The sequence below is a fragment of the Poeciliopsis prolifica genome, unplaced genomic scaffold (genome assembly GCF_027474105.1).
Source record: "Poeciliopsis prolifica strain line A6 unplaced genomic scaffold, Auburn_PproV2 SCAFFOLD011, whole genome shotgun sequence".
NCBI classification, from domain to species: domain Eukaryota; kingdom Metazoa; phylum Chordata; class Actinopteri; order Cyprinodontiformes; family Poeciliidae; genus Poeciliopsis; species Poeciliopsis prolifica.
This window is the reverse complement of record NW_026562386.1, coordinates 4095374-4120216: the sequence shown is the minus strand read 5'-3', so window position 1 is coordinate 4120216 and position 24843 is coordinate 4095374.

The window sequence follows — 24843 nt, the reverse complement described above, 5'->3', positions numbered from 1 at the left end:
GTGACATTGGAACTGTTTAGATAAAAGGATATCCATCACTTAAAATCACATAGTCGAAACAGAGAAATAAAGTCTTGTTATTTACAGATTTTGAGCTATTTTTTAAAGAGGAATGGGCAGAAACCTCGTGCTACAGTTGTACAAAACTGCTAGTGACATACATTCAAAGTTTCTCCATACCACTGATTTATTTGTAGTCACCATGGTAGCTGACTACAAATAGATGCAAGTCTTTTCAGATACTAATTAGAATTTGAAAAAGTCGCGTGGCGCAATATTTCGAGCAGGCGCCTGTTTAGAGCAGGGATGGTTAGCTCAACACGGCTGAGCTAAGCTTGATTTCCGTCCTCGGTTTCTTCGCTGCATATCTCCCCCGGTCTTTCTTCTTGTCAGACTACTTTCAAATAAAGGCCACTAGTGCCAAAGAAATTAGAAAATTAAAAAAAAGAGTAACATATTTTTTCCATTTCCAGATTAATCAGCACTTCTTTTAATGCTGTGTAGAACTTGCAATATGTCAACGTTTGAAGAGTTTAAATTGGCATGTAGAGTACATTTGCAGTACCACTTTTCAGACAGTGCCATCCTTCTTGTTGCTAACCTACTATACACCAGCAATTTTTTTTCCATCATCGTTTATTTCTGTCCTTTGTACAAAGGACCCACACACCAATAGGCAAAGTAGTCGAAGGTCACCGTGGTTGTCTCCGTGTGTTGCCCATCCCCCTAAGAACGCTCTGTTTTTTCACGAATGGCCTCAATGACAGAGGAGGCAGACTCTGGTCCAGGTAATCACAGCTTGTATCTGGCCACTAAAATGTGCACTGATGCTTCCACTGCGAGTGTGTGCGACTTGTCACATTGTGAAATGAGAAGACTATGAAGTGAAACCCACTGAGTTCGATTGAACAGGCACACACCAGCTCCTCCGTGCTCTGATCACAGAGTAGGTCCCTGGATGGCCACTGCCTGATGTTATGTGTGTTTATCACCTCAGGATGTCCTCTCGTAAACAGGCTCAAACTTTGCCAGTGCATACTCATATATAGTATCCTCCTCTTTACTGTCTGCACTATAGATACCGTATGTGTGTGCATTACTTCCTTGCAGTAAAGTTAATGGAAAATCATTCCATACACTTTGTCTTCTCACAGGAGGCTTGTAATGGAATGAATTTACATGAAAGTGAAGTTTGGTAAAAATAAAAAAATAATAATAATATTCTCTCCCACACATTTTTATGACCTAAACATTTCTGTGGTCACAAAAGCAAACTATAGCAATGTCACTGATGTCTCAAGTGAAAATATTTAACATTGTATTTCTGATGAAAAATTTTACTTTCTTTTGTTTTCTACTCTTTAGCTGAATTAAAGATTTTGTGGGGACATTGTATCAGACAAACTTTAGTTTCTTAGACACTGCAAAATGGAATTTCACATGTTGGATTTTAGCAAAAGATTGGAACAAAAAGGAATACGTTGTGATCATTTTTAAATTCTGTGAAAATTTTAGATTTTTTTGGCTGACAAAAATTAACTAAACATATTTTTGAAAACTTGTCTGAACTCTGTGGAAACAAAGCTGTACAAAAGACTCGGACCTGTAAGCTAACGCGTCTCCCACGAGACGCTTTGTGTGACAGACTCTTGTCTCCTGTCAAAGGCTTTAAAAATCGCTGTGTTCACCCTCTAGCCAGTCAACTCCAGAAATGACCTCCTCTGTGTGGGTAGCTGGCCCACCTCGGCCCTTTCTCTGCCCCACTGCATTAAACATTGATGGATCTGTAAGAGAAGGCTGGAGCCTGTCTTCTACTGTGGTCTGGCCTTTGCCTATAGGAAGTCTCTTCTCTGGCTGAAACATGTCTCCTTTCAACTTCTCTCCCTCCTTTTTGTGATTTGATAACATTTGCTGCTGCTGCTGTGGTTATTTCAGTGTGGTCAAATGAGGCTGCCTGCACCAAGTGCTGCTCAGTCTAAGAAGGCACATCAAATCTCAAGAAATGAGAGTGATAAGTGTCTGCTACTGCGGCAGCCTGTGGTCACTTGCACAACCGTGAGAGATGACTTCCTGGAAATGACTCTGTGTATGTATTTGATTCCTGTATTTGCATCATTGTGCACTTATGTTATGCATTATGACTTACCACAGAGCACAGCTATATGAAAGGAAGTGGTAGGAGACATAACACGGTGATATTTTCCTTCCTTTATCTGTGTGTGACTGTGTGTTTCAGTGCTGCATGTTCTTAGCAGTATTGTCATATTTCTTTTGCTAAAGCTCTACAGACGTGTTGATTCAGTGTTTTGAAAATATTCAGAAAGTTTACGATACAAAATCCTTTGTAAAAATATTCACACCCTTTGAATTCTTTCACAATAATACCGCCACTTTACTGAATTGTAATTTTTTCATGTGAATTATTTTATTTTATATTTGTACATAGACCAAGACAGAGTTTCAAATAAATGAGAAGAGAATCAAAAAATACACATGTTGAATTATTCTTGTTTTTTTTTTGCAAATAAAACAATGTGACATGCATTTGTATTCAGCCCTCCATGAATCATTTCTTTGAAAAACCACATTTTATCACAAATACACACAGTCATTTAGGGGAACTGTTCATAGTTTGTACATCTTTTTGGCTATTTTCTAAAAAATACCTCAAACCTCACCAGATTGGATAGAGACGATTTCACACTAAAGTAAAATTGTTAAAGTCTTGCCTCCGAATCTCAGATGCATTTAAGCATGGACAAACCTATTAATGTGCACGGTTCAGTCTTTTAATTAATTAGGCCTTCATAGAGCATCTGTATGTAATGAGACTAAATTATACATGGGGTAGTCTATTTATTTATTCTTCTAAAGCACAGGACTTGACAAGGGGACTAAGTAGAGTAAAATTCCAAAACTTTTTATATTTTTGTTTATAAAATATTTTGAAAACTACGTCCCTTTTATTCCACATCGCAAATTATGGGATTCTCTGCATTGCTCTATCCCATAAAATGTTAAATATTCTGTCATTGTGATCAGAAAAATATTTAAAAATTCTGCTTACTTTTGCAAGACAATGTAAGGGTAGAATTGCATATCAGTTAAAATATATGAAACAATGTAAAAAGAGAGCCCACAATCAGAAAACACTTATTCTATGACTTTTCCTCAACACAGTGATGTTTGGAAGCACTTAGAACTGGTTGTTCAAATTTAACAACATGCAATGTTACCAAAATTCGGGAATTTGTGGGTGAGAAACTGAATGTCTGGTGTATGCTCTGTCTTAAAGAGCGCAATCACTGACTGTATTTTGAAGAAATCCAAAAGATCCAAATGCGGCCTCTACACCACTAACCTACTAAGCAAAGCTCAGGATACAACTTCAGACTGTGGATAATATCTTTTCATAATTTCAGCAAACAAATATGATGCATCTGGCAAGCAACATCTTTTGAAATCTAAGATTGTGATGATAGAAAAGAGAAAGCACATCAGATTGAACAAAAAACAATCTTTCCTCAAGCTACAGTAAGACTCCTCCTCAGAACAATCAGACCAGGTTTTAGTTTTTTAGAAATTTGAGCCTGCATTGCTCAGCTTCAGGGTGATTTTTACTTATTTTCAGCGTCTCTGATGACTTATATGCTTTAAGAAATGAGAATCACATGAGAATAATGCTAAGTGAAATAATCACAGCTCTGGGCAAAAGCAAATGGGGATGAATAAATAAGACTGACTAAATAAATGATCAGTGATTGTTTGGCTCTAAGTAATGCTGCTGTAGCTTAGCATCCTGATTTAGTCGAAGCCTTTAGCCATCCCTCAGTGGAGCCATGGTCTTAGCGGAAGAGAACTGGCTAAAAAGCCCCATTCTTCTTCATACCTTCAATATTCAATGAGTTCGCTAATTGCACCGTGCTGAAAGAAAGAAAAAAGGGAGGAGGGGAACCAGTAGGGAGGTGGAAGGCATCTGCTGGTTAATGGTCGCGAGGGGGAAGGGGCGTAAAGAAGAGAGAAAAAGAGGGGGATTTAAAAGTTAGACATATCCTCAGGAGGTTCCTTCCTCTGTGTTTTTACCTGTGCGTCTCTTAGCTATAATGTTAATGCTCATTAGTCAGTCTGTGTGATATCCGCTGAATCGTGGCTACAGTTAGCGACCATCACCAGAAGCATTCTGGCAAAGCGAACGCATTGACTGGTTACGCACAAGGCGCTCTGTTGTCAGCTGGAATGCTGCTCTTTTTTCTCTTGTTTTATTTTACCTCAAAAGTTGGAAAGATATCCTGAATATATTTGCTCAAGGTGCACCCATTTGTGAAGAGGAATTGGAGGATGCATATGCATTAAAAAAGTCTTTGTGTGCATAAAGTGCCAGCACAGCACTTTAGCCTTCCCTCATCCTTCCAGCCCCGTTTTCTGCTTTAATCTTTTCCCTGAGTTATAATGCAATAAGTTCATATAATCATTGGATCTCTTTGTCTTGACTTACCTGGAATGAATGTATGGGCTGTGAGAGGTAAATAGGAGACGGAGGAAGTGGTGAAAACAAAAAAAAAGGTGTAAACAGAAAAATGAATCGCGATAAAACAAATTCAATTGCATCTTTAATGGATTTTTGAAATTGAATATAATAGTTCTGAGCATGAGCCTCATCATGTACAGCATGTTTTAGTTCTCAGCTTTGCTGTCTCCTTTTCCTCCCCCTTGTAGACAGCCCTTTCACTGTCCCCTGGCATACGGCAACTGAAATACTGCTGAACCAAAGTTTTTCTCATAAATCATGCCATCCACCAAACAAAGCAATAAAGATGTTTGTTTGCATTATTGAAGGAAATGTATTGCCTTGGGTCAGCTCTTGTAAGAGATGTGGGTGTGGATGTATGTGTGTCTGTGCATGCAATCTCAAAAATACATATTCACGTGTTTTTGTGCTTTCTGCTTGTGCAAATGTAATTTGCTGTTAAAAGCATATTTTGTTGACTTTTCTCTCCTTTTCCATACAAGTTAGAAATATTGTTTCTGATTGCTCAGCCAGTCAGGAATCAGCTGTATGTGCATGTGTTTGATGATAGACAGTGCAGAGAGGATGGTAGTGTACACATCCAGATGGAAAATATATGTTTGGCTTGGCAGTACATCAGTGTTTGTAGGAGTTGGAGTTCTTTTATGTCCCAGTTTTGTCTTTAGGGATCATTTACAAGTCTTGACAATTTTAAAACAACCCATTTGCTGCTATTTATATTGATCACACAAGCTGCCAAGCTGCAGCTTGGAATAAAGGCTTCTCTTGAAATTTACTCTCTCTGGGCTTTGAGCTTTTTTCTCCCTTTCTCTGTCTCTTTCGCTTTCTCAGATCTGTTCCTAGACTTGTTTTTATTCTTAAAACATGACTTGTACATATTTTAGTGGGACATTTTGAGATGGAGAAATACAAAGTAGTGCTTGTGAAGTGGAAGTAAAATCAGAAGCATGTATATTGAATTGGAATTACACAAAGATAAACCACTTACTAATTAGTGAACTGTCAAAGGCAATTGATTACAATTGCCTGCGCTGAATGTTACATGGGAGTGAAAGAGGAGAGGGATGAATACATAAAAAATGTGGTATATATATATATATATATATATATATATATATATATATATATATATATATATATATATATAGATATATATATATATCATGAATACTACAGGAAGGCTTTGTATTTATAATGTGGCTCATCATGGTTATTTAAGTCACACTTAATGATATTGAAAAATTTGATTCAGTCAGCGCTATCTCAAAAACTAATAAGTCACCCTAAAATAACTCCGTGTCGCAGATAATTAAATGTAGAAAACTTAGCAGCTGTGCTTTTGACATAAAATCTAACTCCTCTTGCTGTTCACTGGTATCAGTCAAAACTTTCTCCCTCACACTAATTAAAGTGCAACTAGACCCAGGTCTCTATCAATAGAACCATCTGCTCAGTCGGTCACTCAAAACAAAATGGTACAGTAAACTTGAACCTGGTACACTGATTAAAACCAAACTCTTTGGTTTGCGGTGTTGAGGCTTTCTTACAATTCAACACTGCATTTGTATGTGTTTGAGTGTGTGTGTGTGTACGTGTGTGGGGGGTGTGTGCGCGCGTGTGTGTGTGTGTGTGGGTGTGTGTGGGGGGGGGGTTAAATGCTAATCCCCAGCTGTGCTGTAACTTAAACTGGTCCACAGGAGTCTGTTCTGAGGTTTCGTTCTACCTTTTTTCCCCTACAAGTTTTCGTCACTTTATGTTTGTAAGTCATTTAACTTGATTAAGCACTAGTTTTTAACAGTACTAATTTTATAATGATAAAGAAAGATCTTAATATCAGTGGTGATCGGGCCTTGTGTAGTTGGGCCCTCTCCCAAACAACTTAATCCCCAACCTTTGGCAAAGCCACCTCCGTTAAAGTTCAATCAAGTACTCCAATACTGAAACAAGAACAGCCAAAACAGGTCACAAGCATAACTGTAGGCTTTTAAACTTTAAATTAATCATTGCTTAAATTGTTTAAATGAACTCCTACATTTGAAGTGGAGCTGTGGTATACTGCACACTGACATTTTAAAATGCATCACAATTATTTCCCTATGACCAACAGGAAGATCTCATTTAGACAATAATGCTATGTCACTGCTTTAGATCAATATATTTCACCTAGTTTAAGACCAAGAAAATCTGGACTGAAAGTGGTCTCAGCTTGGGCTTAAATGTTTTAAAAATCCACAAAGCATATGTTCATTTCATTTAGTTATTTAAAAATGTTTAAGCTCCAGTGACCTTTATTAAACAGTTAATGGACAGGAAGTAGGGAGGAAAGAGAAAGGGAAGACATCTAGCAAAGAAGAAACAAACCCAGGACAACAGTGTTGAGGACCACAGCCAGTGTGCCTTTTATTTGATGTATTGATAATTCAATGATAGTTATTGTAATACTGTAAATGTGCAGAAAACATGTCTGCATGTCACATTTTTATCTAACGTGTCAATAAAACATTTAAGGTGAACGGGGTAGGCGCTGTCAAAAATACACATTCGTAAAATCTTCAGAGAGAATTTGTTGCATTTTTTTCTAAAAAAAAAATTCCAGTGGTTGAGCCTTATCATATTCAACAACCATAACTCCCTTCTGGCAGTAGAAGCGCCTATAACTGAGTTGCTCACAACACAACAATGGGGAGATTGTGTCTGAAGTAGGTAGGAAATACAGCTTTTCTTTATTGTTTTCTAAGGAAAATGTCATTAATGTTATTGCTAAAATAATAAATATTTGAATAGTACACAAAAAAGTCCTAGATATGTATACTTACACAGCATTTACTAAGGTATTGTTTAATTAATAAAAAAAAAATGGGTTTGGGCTGTAGCATTTCAGACTCCATTGCCTTTTTTGGGGGGGGAATTGTCAGACTTGTTTAAAACATGTCTACATTTAAGCCTCTTAATTTTTTTTAAAATGATGAATATAAAGATTTTTTATCTTCTATGAATGCCCTGAAGGCTCTTCTGGAATTGCAAAAGTAAAAAGCAAATCATGAAACTGCTGGCAAAAGGGGGAGGCTGTTCTCTGGGGTGCTCTGAAAGACATTATCTGTGTGCCATCCACCTACTTTTAAACTTTTTATGATGCTGTTTACTCCGCTTCCTCGTCCTTCCTACTCCTCCTGCCTTTCTGTCATTCAATGAGTGATAGTAAATGGCTTCCAAGAGGATGCAGCAGAGTGAGGGGGTGAGAAACTACCTCCTTTTGTTATCTTAACACCCCTCGGCAAACGAGACGACCATTAAACATCCCGCGGCACATTTGACATGAGCAGACTCCACTGATATGGAGAGACCTGAGAGTGACATGGTTGGTTGAGTGTGCTGCATCCTGGGCCTGGCAGCTTTACGAGTCCGGAGGGACCATAAAGGCTGCTGCTCGATGGGCCAGTGTTAGAAAAGCACGAGGGACAGTGACAGAATGTCTGTCTGATAAAACTGAGTCTTATATGAGTAAGATGTTCCTGAAAATGTATTAAATCGACTTTTTTTTTTCTAAAGTAGACTAAGACTTGAATTTGTATAAACAATGATGCAGTAGGGAAACAAGCACAGCATTTTCCAAGTAAAAGGAAAACAAAGCTGCAGTCTCCACACAAACTTGACCAAATGCCTGCATGAGTAGAGTGAAAAGAAAGACCATTTCCTGGACTTCACATACCTGTGGCATGTCATTACCCAACGCTCGGGTCAGTGTTTGTTTTAGCAGGCAGGTCTTTAGATGACAGTGGGAAACACTGGAAGAGCTCTATCAGTGTTTAGACAGACACCAAAGAGCCCTCAGGCCTTCAGGATGCCTCTCATGAAGCAACAGAATAGCTGCAAAATATGACAATTAGTACCTTCATGCTCTTGAACAATCTGATGTTGCAAACACAAAGCATTTTTTCGCTGTGGATTTCTTGTTGTTTTCCAACCTTTTATTGAAACTCCAGGTGGCACTTGGCAAACACACAAACATTGTATTTTATAGAGTAATCCTTACTGAAATAATCTCCTCCTGAAAAAAAGACTCAATGCAACTTGGAGACAGTGAAATGCCTAGAAGTATTGACACAAGCAAAACATTCACACGGCCCAGCATTGGCATCTGTTTCTACTGATGGAAAACAGACTTCAGGATTGACAGTGTGCAGTAGCAGCGGTAGATATGCACAAAACACATTGAATGCTTTCTTGCATTCAATGCATATGATCAAGTTCAGTGCATGTTTTTTTAAAATCTTTTTTTTTAATTTCCTTAATATTTAACTGGATATTTTAATCCAAAACTGTCAGGTTGCATGTCTGTTGAAGTGACTTAATGCAACTCGCTCAAAAGTTGAGAATATTTGAGTCAACGTCGATGTCTCAGTTGACAAAGGTTTCCCTTTGTATGAGTGAGTGTTCCCTTGACATCCTCTGACAGTAAAGTGTGAATCATCAGTTGTTTCATCATCATCACACTCCTCCCTCTGGGATACAAGACGGGGGTTGCGACCGCTGCAGTCTTGTTTTCTAGTAATGCGTGAGCCGAGTAAGACAAGTGTGCAACATTCACATTTTACTGCCTCCTTACCGCTATTCTCCTAGTTCTCTGTCACTGACTTGATCTCTGTTTAGGCTTGCATAAGTTTACATTGTACTCTTTAAGAAGGATGCATGATAATAAACAAAGTTTGCGGATTTAATGTATTGGAATATCAAATCCGATTTGAATTTTGAACAGGAACCCTTTTTTTCTTTATGAACATTTTCTTCAAGAAACACTTTACTTAAAACGGAGTTGGCGAGTGAACAGTGTAAACAATATTGAGTGTTCGCAGAGGTACTTATAACAAGGGAAAAGCTAGTTTCTCTGACTGTTAAAATCTGAAGCCTGAAGGAGGAAGGGGAAGGGTGGTGGTGGTGGGGAGGAGGGGTCTATAAAAAACTTGTGGTAAAGGTGGTCACACTGAGGTTCACATATGTGTCTGAGAGTGTGAGTGCTGTATTGTTTATCTGAACTTGGGTGCAACAACAGGCGCAAACCAACATCCGTGGGGGGTCGAGGAAGCAGGGAGAGAGAGAGACAGACAGAGAGAGATAAACAGAGAGACAAAGAGAGAAAGAGATAGAGAGAGAGAGAGAGAGAGAGTGGGAGGTATGCAGTAAAGTTTCTGTTGCATATAGTGTTTCGTTTTTCAACACCTCAAAAGTCACCGGAATGTGAGACTGCTGCAGCTTCTGCCACTGCTGTGCAGATGAAAAACACTAACAGACTCTGAACATCTAAAATGCCCGCTGACATGTTCCGCTGAGCGGGCTTACATAATGAATGTAGGTTTTCAGCAAACTGTCTTGACAATGCATTAACTGGATTTATTGCAACAGTACGTGGTGACCCACGCTCTCTGCTGTTAGGAACTAAACACTAATGCATCCGGTTATGCCGCTGCGTATATTGTGGGAAGGTGTTTTATTCATGCTTGTAATGTCTGACACTTCAAAGATAGGTAAATAAATAAGTGAATAATAAATAAATGGTTGGATAGTAAACAAAAGGAATGAATTTGAAACACTTTTTTCTTTCCATGTAAACCAGCGTTTGTACAGTGCATTACGAACGGGATTAGGATGGTGGCATGATATTTGTTTGCAAAATATCAGCAAGGATGTTTATCTGGTTGCTATGTGAAGTCAAACAAATGCATCTACTTTACGCAAGCAGAAAAGAGAGATCTGTACCCACTTTGTGTTTCAGTTACTGGAACATCTGCTATCATAGGTAAATAACTTTCCAGCATCATATTCCAGTGCATTTGATTGTATAGCTGACATATGTTAAAAGTTCTTATATTGCAGCAATGACACAATATCATTATTTAATACCATGCAACACTGTTCAGACACGCTGTCTGCGCTGATGAAGATTTTATCCCTTTGACATGCTGAATTTTTGAACTGATAGTGAGATCGTTACAGATTTTCCCCTTCTTGGTGCAACTGAGCAATATATTCCCTTGATCCCAATGCAGAATTAAACCCAGGAAGAATGAAAATTGATAGACATTCTTTCAAACAAATGAAAGGCCTTGATGTTTCACATACTGTGATCCATGTTCTTCCTTTTATATAATTTTCAGAACACCATCAAGCAGCAAGGCTGTAAATTGTGTGACAGTAGGAAAAAAAAATGCATGATTAAAGGTTAGGAAAAAAAGAATTAAACAGATTTAATGCTGGTTCAATGACTGCTAAAATTAACTTAAAATACCATAAGGAGAAGAAAGGAGTGATTGCTTTTATCATCAAAACAAAAGAGTTGCACTTGTGTTGTTTTAATTTTTGATTACAAGAAAATGTCTAAAATTAATACTTTGTTACAGGACTTTATCTGTCACATATAGCAGATGAAAGAAATCCCATGGCGACCCACAAAAATGTCTTTATATCCACGTTTTGCTTAAATGAGTCATCAGATGTCTAATTTCTTGTCTGATAGCTGCGTTTGTTCAGTTAGGCTATGTGATTGTAGGATATGAGGTGTGTCTTTCAAGCCTTACGAATGGTATCTATCATTTCTTCTTCCTGTCACAGCCTTTCACAGGCACGCATATCTTAACACACCCGCATCGCTGAACTCTCTGGGCCAATATCTTTGTCAGGCCTTGCAGAGTGAAACACCGTTTCCTGTTTGGTTGTCCAAGCTTTGCCTTCTCTCTTTTAGAGGCTGATATGATGTTCTCACTCAACTTTGACCCTACTTAACTGAAACCATTGTTCTTTTCTTGCTCTGCTCCAGTCACAGGAAGTCATTTTCTGAACTTGCAGCTTCGGAGAAGACAGCAAAGTAAATTACTCCACTATATGCATTTGCAAAAAAGAAGTGTGCATACCTGTAATGCACATTGCACAGGTGAGATTTTGCAGCCCCTTTTGGCTGACAGTTTCAATGTCATCTGAAGTCAATCTCACTTCTTCTTTCATTCCCTCTTTATTGTAATACATTGTCCCTATCATTCTACATTCCCCTCCACTACTATTGTTTTATTATAAATCCTTTTTAGAATAAATCCACATAGCAGGATTTAAGCCAGCAGAACAATGAAACAACAAGAGTATAAAAAACAAAACTCAGATATCTATTGGCTTAATTACAAGGCAAGTCATACACAGCTGGCAGAGGCTACGCCTCATGCTGACTCTGAACACAGAGGAAGTCAGCTCCTGAAAAGCTCATTCTCCTTTGCTATGATGTTGAATGTCTGTTCTCCTGTTCCAGATCCCAAGCTGAACTACCTGACAAACTATCTATTGGGAATCTTTGATGGGGTAGTTCTGTTAAAGAGATGGAAAGGAGCAGGAGGGGGTGTGGCAGGAACCTTCATGAGAGCATCTCAGTGGGAGTGTATAAGGGACAGTTTAAAAAGATGAAGAGGCTGAAGATATAAAGCAGGCGCACACGCTACTGCAGACCAATGAGTGTCTGAAAAAGTGAGTGCGGCACCGTCACTATCGGCCTTAATAGAAACATGCAGCAGCCCATTATGGATAGGTGTTGGAGAATAAATCATCTAAGAAGCCTCTTTTCAAAGCATTACCCTGTCAAACCTAATCAAACCTACCACTGCCTGCTTCCCCCCTCCCATTTGGGTCCATGTTCCCTGTCCTCCCTCCCTCAGTGAGCAAAGCCGTTTGCTGCCTCAGGCAAGGGCTGGGAACATAAGAGCAAAGTCAGAGCAGAGTCACGAATTCAAGTCACCACCACAGTGTCTCCTCTCAGACTGCAGGCTTCACTGTGCAGAAGAAGGTTAATGTTGTGAGCTTAACACTCCAGCTTAACTCACTAATATCCATTTGGTCCCCCAACTTTGGCCTCAAGATTAAATTAGTAAAGAAAAATGCTACAGCCTTTTGGAGCACCAAAGGGAAAACAAGTTAATAGTCTTTGATGTGACCACTGCTGCAAAGAGCATGGATGAGAACCGCTTTCATTCTGTCTCCACTCTGTCTGTCACAAAGAGTGGTTTTCACCACAAGACACATCCCTTATCCTTCTGGGAACCAGAAGGCCATCTTCTAAAACAGCATGTCAAAGCAACAAATATGCCAGCTTAGAAAATTTGACTGCTGGAAAAAAAAAAGCCTTCACAAAAACAAGAAGACAAGTTGTGCTTTTAAAATTTCTTCAGACGGAGCTTCTTCTTGTATTTTTATTTGAAGCAATTAGGTCTGAGGTGGTAAAGTTGTATTTACCTTTTCATCTACATATTTAGATTTAACAATGTAATGGCTTGGCAGTGCATCTGACACATGAGAACTGTTTCACACAGCTCTGTACTTCCTTTCTCACTTAAGGACAAGCCCCATTGATCGGTTGGGATATGGGGCAATAAGCCTTGTGTGTTTTTCCATGACTCCCTTCACCGCTGAAGCAGGCTGATGTTCAGGGCTGCTATGACTGAGATTGCTCAAGCCACTGACTGACAGCACTGGATAAGGGATCATGTGTCTGTCCTCAGTGCCAGCACAGCTAGAAGTGATAAACACTAGCAACCCGATCCAGAGACAAGAGACGCCTCTGCCTCCGACAGAGCTCAAACTAAATGCACTTCTCTTCTTCTTGGCCAAGTCCAGATTTGCCAGGCTCGCTCATTCTGAGTTCAACACATCCTGACCAGATGGAGGTCAGTGGAAGCAAACCTCTATGTGCCAGTTTCTTAGTACCTTTCTGTTTTACCCTCACATTGAAAACCTGGTGTAAATAAAATACTGATAATATGTCTGTCTCTACCTCATTATAAAAAGCCACCTCAATATCCATTCTGCACCAGCAGGACCCGGGCATTCTTTTGGGTCTGCAATATTCATACAGAAGTTTTATTTTTCTTTTTTATTGTCATATATATATATATATATATATATATATATATTATATATATATATATATATATATTTACTCTTGTGTAAATAGGCCCCCATAGAGTCTCTGGTTCCTGCCCTTGCAGTAATGGCAATGTAAACATGGGAAAGTAATTTGAATTCTAACAAAGTGGAGATTAGCTGGTGACAGTTTGTGGCATGGGCGATTATTCCTAAAATAATCCTGTTTTGATATGCATCTGCATCCCGGCAGGGATTTTCAATTTGTTTTCCCATTGCTGCATGTAAACAAGCTCTAGTGTCTCCTTATCGTTGCGTCACATGGACAAGGAAAGAGCATACGCCCCACTCCGCTTCCCCCTCCGTCTTCCATCTCACTACACAACCTGTCTCCTTCAGCTTACATCTGGTAAGAGTCGCTGAGCAGCACCGCTTGTCTGGGTTTCAACAAGTCTCTTTATCGAGCGACGTGGCTGTGGGGGGTAGAGGAGCTTTATGTGTGTACTTGCAAATCATTTGCAAACATGAAGTCCTCAAAACGCACCTCCTGAATGTGTTCTGCTTGAGGGGTTCTGCCCATTCCCTGTCTGAATGGGCAAATTTGCAGCATGGCAAAATGGCCTCCTGTCTGCCTAAGGAGCCATCCTTCTCTGAGGCCTGGAGCAAGTGATAAATGTTTACACCTTAATTGTGAAGTAGAAGTTAAAGAGAGAATTGGCTGTTTATCAGAATGATTTTGCATTAAAAATCCACTTCAATTTAAAATTTCAATCCTTCAAAATACACAGCTCAATAAAGATTTATTGCGTCCACTGTATGTGTTAACAAGCAGTATTTCATGTGTTATTATTTGAGTTGGTGAAGCCACATAAAGTCTTAAGCAGCCAAAAATCTTCTGTTTACCCTATTTCTTGTGTTTAAAAGGGGCTATTTATCGCTTGTAGACTGATTGCTCCTGCTGGAAGCCAATCAGTTTGTAGCTTATTGTGTCTTGATGTTTATGGGGATTATTGAAGGATAAACATGTTAATCTTCTGGTGTTGTACAGGACTTCTAATTATGATGCTAACTCACCCAACATAAGGTCGCAAGAGATTTAAACTCTTAATGCAACCCAAACTCGAAAAAATCTCCCCCGTGTAGATTTCGCCAAAGTTCAAGTCTGACACAGGACCTGGATTTAAACCCACCAGAACCTGTCTGGATGTTAGCAGTGACTCATTTGCACAGCGGCAGGTTGTGACTGGATCTGACTGGTGAGGTTAGGCTGTGGTCACTGACGTGGCTGAAGCAGGCTTCCTTACAGAAAGAGATAACAGGCAGAGGTGAATGTCTAGTCCATGCTGACAGTCTGGATCGATAAGGGATGGATCACTTACAAGCAGCAATCGTTACAACCCCACCCCATGGCTCAGGTGGAGCCATGTGGTGACTTATAGTACCATGAAGAGGTGACGGTCTTGACGGGACCATGCCCTTGTATAAATCACTTTCTTGGATTTTTTTTTTTTTTTTTACTGAATATGCTTTATTCCATTTCTTTGTTAGAGTTGGCATTTACGTCAAGTTACACTGAAGTGTTTGTGCCTCTGACTGACAAAAACTGCATGATTGATAAACCTTCCCTTTCCACGCCATTAAGGTAGTGTAAAAAGAAAGGATGCGGAGTGGCCTGGCTTTCAGTGCGAGCCACATCTATATCCTCCCCTCATTAATCTGCTCTAATATATTCACTGCAAAGAGCTGCTTTCCTGGGGAAGAGCAAGCAGGCCTTAAATTACAATACAGAGGAGTGGAATCATTACTACCTTTAATGTTCCCAATCTAATTGAGGCATTAATTTAAGAAGAGTCTCTAGTGAGGATTATTCATAACTGCTTTTTAATTTAGAAGGGTGATCAGGAGAAATATTCCCAGATCATGGACAAAGTTTTCTTGTCAAGTTTTTTCACCTGTTTGCTATGATTTAAGGCAGGGTGTGAGTCACACCAAAACCACAATGAATCTCCTTCTTTGTCATAAAATGCAAAGAATCATGCAGTTTTTCCTAAAGGTAGTGTTGATCGCTTAAAGCCAAATGAAACACTGCTGCAGGCTGACAGTGCCCCAGTGAAATCTGTTTATTTAATCATGCCTGGGTGCCACTAGTCTCTTGATAGTAAATGTGTTTAATGTGTCAAGACAGCAGTAAGTAGAATGACAAATGTTGTGCTTTACCATAAGAAAAAGCTGTTAAACACTATGGATCAGCAAGGAGAATTATCAGTAATTATCTATATTGAACCGCAGCAGACAAATTTAGCCAAAGGGGAAATATCAGAAGCCCATGAGAAATTTTTATTATTATTACTGGAATCCCTAAAGCACACAAATAAACAAGCACACACACTTATGCGCACAAGTTAAAACAAGTCCATACTGTACATGTGTGTTCACGGACACAGAGCGTGCCCCAAGGCATTGAGTCACACCAGTATGTTGCAGTCCCCCTTGTGGCACCAGAACCAGGCATGGCATGCCATCTGGAGCAGGGAGGAGGGTTTGTTAGAGGGTTGTTGAAGCTGAGTTGTACATGCCTCGACCGTACGGCTGGCCATCTGGCTTGGCATGGTGTGTATCAGTAACTTTGAGCAGTCCTAGAATAGAGTAGCAGGGGAGATGGATGGAAGGAGACAGAGGGGTGGATGGCTGTAGGGTTAAAAGCAGCCAGAACACAGTGATGTCCTCAGTCAATATGACTGAATAGCCTTAAACTATCAAGAATAAAAAGGCAGAGTGTAATATGGTTAATTTCCTGACAAGCATTTTCCCCAGGAAAAATGCAATACATTAACATGTGAAGGTTTAGTCTTGCTTCAAACTTTTGATATAAACAAAATCTGAAAAAAAAAGCATGCTGGGTATTTCCACTGGTGCCCAATAACTGACCAGCCAAAAGGGCAGAGGGTTTCTGAGAAATGGATGAGATCTGATATCGCTTTAACTTCAAAGCCAAGCTAGAGTATAGAGTTCCTAAACACATCATGAATTTTGCAAGATTGTAAAGTCACTCTTTCTGATCTGAAAGAGAAACTTTTGAAGAACCCTACCCCCCCTCTTGAAAGCCTGCAACTTACAGTAGCCAAGCGGATGGGCAGTCCATTAACTATTTAAACGCACAGTGAGATACGAGAAGAAGTGGCCAGCATTCTAATGAAAAACAGAAAGCGAATTGGCTCGTGACGGGACCACTCTGTTTCTGATTAACATTACTACAGCCAGAGTTACATTTATGGGTCTGGTTGTGATTAAAGTTACATTATCATTTTCTTTTCGTCTTTCTGTGTCTGTATAAGCACTCTCTTACCTCCTTAGTCATAAGTGTTTCTTTAGCATTAAGGGTCCATGTAGCAGCTCCATACTAATATCTGTAAGTCAAGACAGTGACAAAGTGCTACTAAATCAAAATAGGGTCTGAGTAAACGCCAAAGTGTCATCTATCTTTACTGTTTTCCCAGAGGGGGTTGTCACCTGCAAAACACTCACGGTTCTATCTTTCGCTCAACAGTAATAAAGCACACCCCATATTAAAGCTGGGTGAGGCCCTGTTAAGGATTTTAGTTCAAGGCTATGCAGACTTTCAAGGAGATGCTGTCAGACTGCAATGAGATATGGGGATAGAATATATCACACCAACTGCAGCTTCGTATAATTAAGTACAGAACGCTATAGCATATGGTCTAGACTTCCTAATGTAAATAAATGTAAGTTTAATATCAATCCAGCTAATATCAATCCAGCCCCCAAGCAAAAACAACAAAGCACTATTTATATACATTGTGATGAACATTTTAAATAAAAGCAAAATAGAAATTCTTAGAGTTTAGATGCATTGTTTATCCCATGTAGGGTGACAATGGTAATTTTAGGTCAGCAGCTTCAATTAGTGCAATATCTGGGTGTCAAAAGAAACGATGAATGTGAAAGATAACACTGTCTGAGCAGTTTGACATTTTTTAATTTAGCAAACAAACATGTAGGGGGGACTAAATAAATCCATCGATATAGAATTGAGTTTTATTGGTGTGCTTTTGTTACGTTGATTACTGTTTGGCACAACTCACACAATCATTTGTTTGACTTCACAATAGGCTTTAGACGTCAAATGCAAATTGTGTAACCAAGGTGATGAGAAACAAGTAAAATCTATATTTCTGTATCAAATCTTATAGTCTGTTTTCATGGATCTTTGATGGGTTTTTTTTAATGTAAAACATTTCAATATATATGCAGAACAGAGTTATTGTCAATGCTCAATGGAGAGGTGTTCAACGTGTGATCAAGCAGCCACTGCACAAAACCATTGGAATGATTTTATGCATCCCCCCACAACAATTCAGGAATGATAAAAATTTGGTCCACCGGCACAGGTCGTTAAAACAAACTCACCCTTTTTTTAACGATTTCAATGACAAATAATAATCTACAATGCAGTCTTCTAGTCACCATTTTTATACCATATATATCAAAAACATATAAATCAAAAACATGTAATACTGAGACAGTCATCCACTTGAGCTTCCTCATACAGTGTGCCACATGCCTGGGAGAACTTGGAGAGACTAAAAAAATACCAAAGACATGCCTGCATTTTTTTACTCTCCTCTTACTTACAGACATTCCCCAACAGAGTCATCACTGTTTGCTTCTCTTATTTTCATTTAACCTGTGAATTATTTTCATGCCTGTCAGGCATGAAAGACAGGCATGTCTTTCACTCGCTTCCTTGTTTCTGAGGCAGCGTCTGAATCTTGTGTAGCAGCACAACAGGAAAACATTTAAGACTGCTACTACTGTTTCACGCCGTTTCTCTTAAAAAGAGAGGGTTATCGGTTCTGTCAAGCACTCTGCCAGAGACAGAAAAAATTGCTACATTGTGGCTATTATATGAAGTTTCTATATGGAGATTCTAATATGTGACACACATAACTTATATTAAATAGAAACAACAAGATGCAAAGTTTGGTGACGATGTTATTTTGAGTGTTGACAGCAGGGCCATGCACTATGGCAGGGACACTGCAGTTTCCTCTTCTTATCTCAAAGCCCTTACTCAAGCTTTCCTGTTGCTCCTGCTTTTTTTTTCTTTCAAAGTGGAAACATCTGGATCCTACTTTTTTGTACTTGTACTCCAGTAAAACAAAAGTTTACAATGTTGCTGTGTTTTTGCTATCACACACACACACAAAAGAAAAACAAAATATCAATATTCCGACCTTGTTTTTGTAGAAATCGCAACCGGCATCTTCTTCATACTGTGTTTCACAATCAAGTCATAAATTTGCTACAATTATTCAAAAAGATAATTAATACAACATTATAATTTATGTCCATCTTATGAGTCTGGCTACCTGTCTTTCATTCACTGAAGTATGTTAAATATGATATTTTGGAGTCACTGGAACTAAGTGCACTAACTGTAGCTTTCTGGTTTATTGGATATTACTAGTATTTAAAAAGTCTGACAAGCTGATTTTGATTTTGGTAAATACTTTTTTTTTTTTTTTTTTTGCTGGGAAAGTCACTAAATTTGGCAACAAACTGTCTAACCTGGCAACTCTAGGGTGGCTTCTTCACAGTGCAAGGAAAGACATGACCAGGTAGGAGGGACAGTTAGTCGGCCCTCTATCTTGACAGAGCAAAAGGGGACAGTGATTGATTTTCAGACCTAAGATCAGTGAATAAGCTTGATTTCTCATGTATTCCTCTGTCGATTGTAGAAATTAAGGAAATCGGAGCTGATCTGAAGCTCAAGTTGGTTTGGAGAAAAGAAGCAACTTTCTCCTGATCCAAAGTATGGCAATCTTTATCTATTGGATTTTAGTATTGTGAACAAATGAGCCCAGACTCTTCCTTTGAATTTGTCTCGTTTACCTCCCACTTTAAGTCCCAAAATAACCCCAGTAATTTTAAGGCTGGAAAATATGCTGCAAATGTCCTTCATTTTCACTCTCTGGTTGAGAAGGTTTGGTATTTCATCTGTCCCACTATTGACTTGCTTGAACTTTTTTGTACAGTCTTTTAAGCATGGATATTATCAACTATTTGTTTAGTTTTTGACAATTTTGTTTATGATCTATAATGCACTACTATCAACATGTCAAAAAAATGTCATTTGTATATATTCCTGATCTAACAATGCACTTATCTTACCTCATGAATGTCAGGAGACTGAAATTACTGATAGTGTTTGTTTTGACAGTGTGTACATCTAGAATGCTTGTATCTTATGAAATGATTAATTGGTTATCCATTGTTTGCTTTTCTGATCATGCAGAAATACAAAAGAATAACTTTCAAGCACCATACATAGAGACGTATGCTTAAAGTTCAGTTGTAAATGTTCCTCTTTTTCTAAGTAATGTGATGCAAAGAATTTAAATCTCTTACATAACCTTTGTTAGCATAGGCTACTTTTAGATAATCAATAAACATAACTTGCAGTTAATTGCCATGTCATAATGTCATGGACACCACAGACTCCCCATTGAGGTTTGTGTGTAGAGTAGGGGTGGCATTTGTAAGAGGATTACAAGGACCAGATGTCTGCCTGTTTAGTTTTGGCTTTAGCCCAAACAAGTTCAGGTCAGAATGACCGCTGCAAGAGTTCTCCCAATAACATAAGGGTGAGGATGGGGACAGATAGGGTGAAACAAAAATCTACATAACTTTTTAGTTTTAGTCAATGTGTTCCCAGCTGTTGATAGTTTAAATAATGAAATCATAACTTAAACATGGAGTACATAGCTAGACATTGATGACATGGAAAATGTGTATTAATTTGCACCTCACTTGAAGTGTTATATTACCTGATTTTAAACTGTTTTCTTAAAAAGGCCTGGGTCATCTTTATGCACAGTGAGAAACATAGACTAGTAGGTGACATCTTGAAGGAGCAAAGACTTTGAGAGCCTTTCAAGGTTCAACAAGATATCAGAAATGTAACCAGTAAGAATATTTCTTGGACAAAACATAACAAAAAGAAAAAAAGTTTAAAAATTGTTGGTGCTCTGAGAGCGAAATGTTTTGCGAAGTGTCTGTCTGCACAGAATATTAGTGAATCTAAATTATGAGACCCAAGGAATACATAAAAGAAATCACAGGGACACAGTTATGGAGACGTGTAAAGCTGGGCTAGATCATGAAACCTAGCTTTGAACACGTCACTGTTCAACCCTATGTCTGAAAATTGAAAGAGTGGAGGTTTAATCTATTAGGCCTGTACTCTGTGAATCAGGTTTTTATGCAAGAATGGCAAGATTGTTGAATTATGGAAAGAAAACCATAGTATGTTCCTCCTGGAGACTTTGAAAAATATGTTCCATCCAATCTGACAGAGTTGGAGCTATTGTGCAAATAATTATTGTCCCTTCATAGGCAAAACTCATAGAGACATACAGTATCCCAGGATTTCTTGGTGTGCAGGCCTATTCAGCCTATTTTAAAAGTATCTATAATTTTTCTTTCCCTTCAGAAAATATGCACTACCCTGCATTTTGGAGTTTTGGGATTTTCTGTGTTATAAAACCCCCAAAAGGATATTGGTTAACTGGCTATGTATCAAAATGCAAAGAGGTTCAGAAAATTAGATTTTCTTTGGAAGGCACAGTATTATCACAAGCTGATCAGACTTAAACCTATTCATGTGATAAGAGAGGTGGCTGAGGATACAGCTGTACTGGACACAGTGAATGATTAGAGACTGGTGTGACTCCTGAGGCTTGTACCTGAGACTGAGGCCACATATCTGTCGCCTTTGTTACCCTGTCACCATTTTTTTTTTTTTTTGTGAATGATGCCCCCTCAGGCATCTGTGGATTACCATTACCTCTGTCCGCATTGTGGGAATCTCCTGCCTATTGCTCAGGGATGTCATTCACATCAGATTGATGTGCAGAGGTCTAACAGTGACCTGGATGACTTTAACTCTTAGCACATGGACTGATTTACTCACTTTGTGCAGGATAGAGGAGTCTCTAGAGACTGAGGTGACTGCTTTAGAACCATGACTTTTTCTAACTTAAAAAACATCCATCCGTTCGTCCATCCATCATCACATCTCAGGATTATCAGAATATTAAGACTTTGAGGGAAATGTGGATGTCATTCTCACAAATGAAAATCCACTCTCAATTCTTAAATGTCCATTGGACATGTGACAGAGCTCCTCATCCTATCTTTATAGGTGAGCTCAGCCACCCTACAGAGGGAGCTCATTTTTGTTTCTTTTGTCTGGGATCTTGCTCTTTGGGTCATGATTAATTTCTTATGATCATAGCAGGTGAGGGTTGGAATGCAGAGAGACCAGTACAATATTTCTTTTGCTCAGTTTGTTCTTTACCATAACAGACAAATGCTCAGCCAGCTGCAGGCGAGGCTCCAATATGTCTTGCCCTCTCCACCTACATCTTACCACTACCTTGTCCACTACTTGTGAACAATATACCAAGAAGTTTAAAAGTGTAACTTGGAAGGAGCAGTCCACCTTTTTCCATTTGAGTGCCTCAGTGTTTGAGGCACTGACTATGTTTTCAGTCACTTCATAGCTCCCTGTGAACTGTGCACACTCTGGATGGTCATTTTCTAAAGATGCGAAGAGAAGCCTTTGTTTGCACGAAGCAAATATGAGACCCAGAGGCTTCCACAAAAAAACAAAAACAAACTTGTCTCCGTAACTATATGTTGACATCCTGTCTGTGACTACTATAATAAAGAGTAAGTAGGGTTAGGTAAGGTAATGTTATTTTTGTAGCATATTTTCAGCAATAAGGTAATTCAGTGTGTTTTCCATGAATTAGAAGGAAATACAACAAACCAAAGGAAAGAGCAGAAGAAAAGAACAATCTCTTAACCCATGTTTAAGAATACGTAGTCTGATTTATTAGCTAGAAGGAGTTTCTCTGGATTCTTCTTCTGATAATGTTGTTTAAGGTAATGAGTAATAGGGACAAGGGACACTCCAAAGAGAGCCCAAATTACACCAGAGAGGAAACTCTTAAGTTATACCCTTAGAAATATTTACGAGTAACACCTCAATGATCATGAACCTTTTTCCATATACATGCAAACAGGACAGTGGAAGGTTGATTCAATTAGAATATAAAACTACTTTCATTGATTCCAAATTGAAATTAAATGTTTTAACTAATTAATTTGAAGCCTTCAGTTCTGCAAAAGTGTAGATCTGGTGCAGTGTTTTACACGCAGAAAGCATATTAATTCATATGTTTAGATCAGCAATGAGGAGCTGAAACGCAAACCTGTTTTCAATGTGGCCTTTTGGTAGGTAATGAGATGTCACATCTCAATGATGGGGACTCCATTGTATTGTTCAGAGAATGCACATCACATTTGTGATATTTAAAAAAGCAGAAGCACACTCATTACATGCAAAAGAATGTGTTTCCATCCAAGATATGTAAATCTGCTCACTCTAGTCAGGGAATTCTTGCTTTCCCTCTGTCTGAACACAACCAGTTGTCAGTTTTTGGGTTTTTTTTTTTATTTCCGTTGGAGAAGCAGTACATGCCCCTTCGGTGAGAGCGAGGGCTCTGTAATCAGTGTCCTGTCTCTGCTTCCACATTTCCCTGTCTTGTGTTTTAAAGGCAGCCAGAGCTGACAGCCTCTTACTGGAAGAATGGGCTTAGAACCTCGGGGCTCCTCTCTGTACCAGAGGCTAATTGCTACTTCATAACCGGGCACTGCCTTGAAAAAAAAAAAAAAAAAAAAAAAACATTTACTACTTGTTGTAAAGAGAGGATAGGCCCCTAACAATTTAGGTCAACAGCAATGTTTTACAGCACTGGCCTTTATGGGAGCTGGTTCCAGAGATGGACAAATAGGATACCATAACCTGTCAGGAGTATCAGCAGTAGCCAAAAATGGGGATGTACTTTAAACACCATTTCTTGCTGGTGAGCAAGAAGCTCATAAAAAGGATGTTTGAACCAGTGTGTTTTTGTCACAGCTATGTTTGACCGTACAGAAACAGAACCAGAACCAGACCAATCAGGGCTATGGAGGGATTGCTCTGCATATGATATATTTTCTTTTGGCTATTGTCCCCATATAACCTGTTATTATGGAGGGCTTTGTATCAAGCATGATTATAAGCCATTTGTCAACAATATGACGGTATGGTTTGACGACTGTGCCCTATGATGCTATAATTTTTGAACCAGTATAATAACTAAATCTAACAGGGTGTTATTTGTGACAGCACTGAATGTTTCTCTGCCTGCGGAGGTAGTCTCTCCCTCTACACATGCTCACACCTTTAACGACTTCTTAAATGTCACAGAATGTCAAGTCAAGGGATAAAAGCATAAGACCTCGTCTTGCCTGCCAGTGATCCTGAGTAGATTTTTTTTACTATGTTTCGTTGCTGCTGGGCAGGAAATATCCACTCAGGTTTGGCCCAAACTTATCCCGATGGGTTGGTGACACGATTTAATATATCTTATACTAAAGAGCCAAGAGGATGGGGCAAGCTTCTCCCCAATGACAAAGCATTGAGAGACCACATGATACCTTGCAAATGCTGGTCAAGAGAAAATAACCTATCACTCCAGTTTTAATTTTCACTGAAAATCCAACTTTAAATTAAAAGGCGTATTTGTAGATGTCCAACAAAATCCATAACCAGAAATGCATATCCCCTTCCTTAGGTATAAGTAATTGTAAGCTGGCTGTTATTTTTTTTCCTTAGGTACAGAGGTTGGACTACAGCTGTGGTGAAATGAGCTTTAACTGCTCGATTTTCCATTCAGCTATCCAGGCAGTGCTTTTCCATTAGTGTTAGTCTAACCAGCTACGCTCTGGCTTCTTTAGCTATGATCTTGCTCAAGCCTGCTGGGTGTTATGTGCATGTGTGAATGTCTGTTATTCCGCGAATGCTCAGCGCTGTGAGTCCTACAGCCGTGAGAGATCTGAGCGTAAGGCCACGACGGGGCTCTGTTAAGCTCAGCAGTGTGAGCCTGTATCACTTATGCTGCCACAGCGATACCAACACAGCATGCAGTCCTCAAAGACAAAGACTTATGACCATCCAGCTACTCAGTTCCTCTGGCCACAGTCAGCAGGATAACCTTCAGAAAAAGGAGACTAAAGTACTGGGGGAGAGTTTTAAGCAGACATTTTTAAGCATTTTAAGCTTTTAATGCCACATCTTTACAACTAATCTAAACCAATTTAAAGTTAATCCTTTGATGTAATACTTTGATTGAATTAAATTAAAGTCTCGAATCAAAAGTGAAGAATAATAGATCATGGCCTTGACTTAATTCTTTTCCTCTTCTGTTTGTCTTGCTAACTAAATTAAATGTTCTGAAAAGCAAAGGCTGACTCAAAGAACAAATGCTTTCAAATGGACTCCCTCTTGTTTC